Genomic DNA, 4,209 nt, shown 5'->3' on the forward strand with positions numbered 1-4,209 from the left:
CCCCTTCCCCCCCCCCCCCCTCACTACAATAGGTGAAAACTAGCTGTGCAGTAAGTAAGCAATTATCAATAGAAGGCACCAAACTGGGAAGGCTATGTAGCACCATCAAATGCGCGGGATAATCAGAGGGCGCTAAATATCACGAAGGATGCCAATACGAGAACAGAAACGCATAAGGCGAACGATATCAAAAGTATCTGAGTCGCCAAGAATTCTATCGAGGGACAAGCGACCGCGGGGGACGGTCGGAAAACAAGACACACGCTCGTCCTGGAAGTCACTGAGCGCTGCAGGCCTTCATTAATCAATACCAAGGAAAACAAACCTGAAACCTGAAATCACATACACAAAATTGACTGGGCAATACATTGCAAAATGAACAACTGAAGTATTGGGCTCATACTGTACAGTCTCAAAGAACAGCCAGTCAATTTAACTGAATATCAGCCTGTGCAAAGTGGGTGGATGCCCTGTGAAAGGTGGGGGAAGGGGATCTGCTAGCTTCTCTGACCCTTTAGTAGTAACCTGTTATCTGGCGATGGTCACAGTAGCCACTAGTTACTTAACAAAAGTTAGCAGTGATTTACCTTGCAATTCTAACAATTGCTTGCCGAGTGCGTTGAGTCGGATGCCTGATGAGCTCAGAAACAAGGGTTTGATATCATACAGCCTCAATATTTACCCACTTAGTGGATTGTTTAGCTAATTTTTAATTATAACACGCTACTCTCTCAGTGGTGGATTCAGGTACTCTCCAATGTCTCATCACCCCTAAATTATGTGGCACGACCATATGCGAAGTTACTTGTCATGGTGGGGTTAAGATTCCATAGAGTCTGGCATATGAGCAGTGTCCTGGGTAAATCTAAGTTCTGGTTAGAGCAGCAATTGAGAGTACCCAGCTCAGAAAATATACAAATGGGTAAAAATATTGACAAATACTGTACTTATAAAATTAAAATGATACTGCCTACCTTTATTAGGCCAAATTTCTTGTTATCTTCATCGATATTTCCAATAACTGGCTTACGAAACAAGTCATGGTTGCAAGTGCGTTGGTAAACAATGGAATATCTGAAATAAAATTACAATACTTCTAATACATCCATGAAAATTCCCAGATAAAGTCAATAAATTACTACATTCAGGTTATTACACTAGAAGTAAATGGCACGAAGTAATTAAGCATAAATTACTTAAAAACAAGTAAGCAAAATATTACTGAAGCAACAGTAATGCTGCGTGGAAGAAGTTGAGTCATGAGGCTGTCATGCGTAAACAGAATGGCATGATTTGCCGTTTTAAATTAAATTATTTGTTAGGTCTCATATCTTTTATAATGCTTTGTTTAATGTCGGCAAATTGCAAATGACTGCTTTTCAATTTATTCGACTTACTACAGTATTGCTATTATTTTTATTATTATTACTGTCATTAAAATACAATGTTTTTACCAATATACCACCATCCAAATTTCTTAGTTTATTGTAAATCTGTATAAACTAACCAAATAATAAATACACAAAATAAACATTTATGAATAAAGTGCTTCAATTTCAATATAAGCCAAATATTTTTTAATGTCTAAAAATGTTTGCTTGATTTACTCTTTACTTTACTACACCAGTTCAGCCAAAATTGTAATGATTTGTATAAATTATTATGAATGAAGTCCTCTTATCTAACTGAGCTGCTGTTTGTTACGGTTATCCAAACATGGAGATTCATGAATCAGTTTTGGATTAATGATGACGGTGCTGACCAGACCCATTTATTTTGGTTATGTGCATATTTTTTCTTCAAAAGTACTGTATGTGATATTCACAATTTGCTGCACTCGGTAAACATATGATGTAGAAGCCAATTAGTGTAAGGTGGGAGTGGGACGTTAATTCTGAATTTCTATGTATTTTCCCCTCCTTATTTACAATGCTTGTACATTATTTAAACTGTTTACCTTCTCAGTGCCTTCCCTATTGCTTCAGAGAGCCATCGCAGGGGGATGGCTCTCTAAAGGCATTTCCTGGTACAGTACTCTCTGTACCTGGAAATAAGACAAACAAACAATCAAGAGATTACCTGCCCCTGAAAACTGCAGCTTTATCTGAAGCATCTCCATGCAAGTCTCGTGCTCTTACTGGCTCCAACACAAATTTCTTCCATTCTACATTGTAAAACAGTTTTGGGACCTGGTAAATGTCTACAACTTGCAAAAGGTTTTCAATATCATCATTTTCTGCAGTGCCAACTTCCTGCAACATCATCATCATGCAATACTGAATGGGATTTTAATGATTTTTTTTTGCACAATGAAATCATAAAAATGTGACAAACCTACAGAAAAATATTGAGGCTGTTCTATGAGATCAAATCTGCGTCCTCAGATTTCTAATTGTTTATTCGCATTGTTTTGTATTCAGACAATTAGTATGAGAGGTAAGGTTTTGTGACATGAGAGGACTGAGGCCATGGGTTATGGAAGGGATGAGGGTGGGACTATGAGTGATTCTCAAAGTGGGCAGTACTGACCCCAGGGGGTGTAAAGATTACTGTCCCCAGGGGAGTGCCAACAGTTAAGGAAAGAAGCAGAAGGGTGCTAGAAGTGAGCTCCCTACAAGCATGCTGATCACCTATACAGTATAGGTGATAAACTAGTCCAGAGCCTAGAGCTAGACTATTTTATGGAACCAAAAGGGAACAGTGGCCTGAAATAGTTAGGGCACCACTGGTCATTGACATGACATATATGGATGTGTGTGACATGAAGGGGTGAGACTTTTGGGCATGATAAGAGATGAAAGCATACAGCTGAGAGGGGTGAGGGCATGATGTTTTGGTCATTATATAATAATGATCTTTTTTATGAAAGGGGTAAGAGGTTTGTGGCATACTTACTCAATACCCTCAAACTTACATACATACAAACACACATTATGCAGAGAGTAAACCACAATAAATGAGACACTCAACCCACACATCCAAAAATAAAGGAAGTGATGAAATTTCAGTCCATTCTGAACCATTATCAAGTCGTGTAAAGAAAGTGGTAGATTAAATCAATATATAAAGTAAGAATGTGAAGTGAAAGGCAAGAAGGTAAAAAGTAAGCCACAAGAGTAATAGAAATAAAGACTACATAAGGCCTAAAGGCTAAGAGAAAATAGGTGAAATAAACATTAAAGAGAAGGGAAAGAAATAAGAGAAAGGAAAGAAAGAGAGCTTAGAGGGGACTAAACTTATGTCAGATCACATTTGTTTTAAAGGTTAGAGCATCTAACTATGCATTGAGACAGGCAAGAATCAGCAGCAACAAAGCTAGGACTCTGAAATAGTAGATCACATTTTGACGGAGAAAATATGATGTACAGTACTGATCTGCATGAGCTTGGTTATCCGAAGCCTGCTGAACCGAATATTTGGGTTATCTGGCCTAAATTGTGTCCGGATAATTTTCTGGCAAAATTTTGTCATATCAATCAAGAAGACAAACAAGGTAAGCAAAATTTTCAGTTTTAAATTATATTTTTTATTTAATAGTGTGTGTGTGGAAATTCAAATTATGTTGGTTGTGGTACAAAAAAAAAAACTGTGAATATGGTCATTTTTGGATGTTCCCAATAAGAATTCTGCTTATATGGTGGGGGACCTTACCATATAGTCCAGATAGGTCAGCTTAGGCAACATTATAAATTAAAGCGACTCGCAAAATTGATACATGGAGCATACCTGGAGAGGGTTTCAAGAGTTATAATTCCCGAGCCTGACCTGATGTGCTGTCTTGTTTTCTATTCGTGGGTCCTTAGTTAGGTTAGGTTTGGGCAATTAAGTGCATTATTTTTGTTATGTTGTGACAACTTATGTGGATGGGCTGATCCACAACTCATTAACCCCCACCAATAACACTTACCTGAGCAGCCTTGTAAATGTCAAGGCATTTATTTATTTATTTATTTATATATATACAACAAGGTACATTGGGATTGGAGGATACATATAGTATAGTAATTACAATCTTGTAAAGCCACTAGTATGCGCAGCGTTTCGGGCATTGTATGTACTAGCTCTCCAGCAGCATTCTGTTTGTAGCTCATCTTGTGTCTATGTACTTTTTACCTGAATAAACATTTAATTTGATTTGATATAAATATATACATATAAACAACAATATTATGTATATATAAATAAGTGAAATAAAAATTAAAATAAGCT

General features: G+C 37.1%; 1 long non-coding RNA gene across 2 annotated transcripts in view; it reads right to left on the bottom strand.

The window, feature by feature from the left end:
• Positions 1–4,065, bottom strand: part of LOC138364571 (uncharacterized) — a 47,769-nt gene extending 43,704 nt beyond the window's left edge. For both annotated transcript variants that reach the window (XR_011228439.1, XR_011228440.1), the window contains exons 1-3: positions 3,908–4,065; positions 2,080–2,252; positions 975–1,074 (exon numbers count right to left, since the gene is read on the bottom strand). This is a non-coding gene — a long non-coding RNA (uncharacterized lncRNA). The remainder of the gene's footprint in view (positions 1–974; positions 1,075–2,079; positions 2,253–3,907) is intronic.
• Positions 4,066–4,209: the final 144 nt, after the last annotated feature.

This window comes from Procambarus clarkii, chromosome 14 (genome assembly GCF_040958095.1).
Source record: "Procambarus clarkii isolate CNS0578487 chromosome 14, FALCON_Pclarkii_2.0, whole genome shotgun sequence".
Taxonomy (NCBI): domain Eukaryota; kingdom Metazoa; phylum Arthropoda; class Malacostraca; order Decapoda; family Cambaridae; genus Procambarus; species Procambarus clarkii.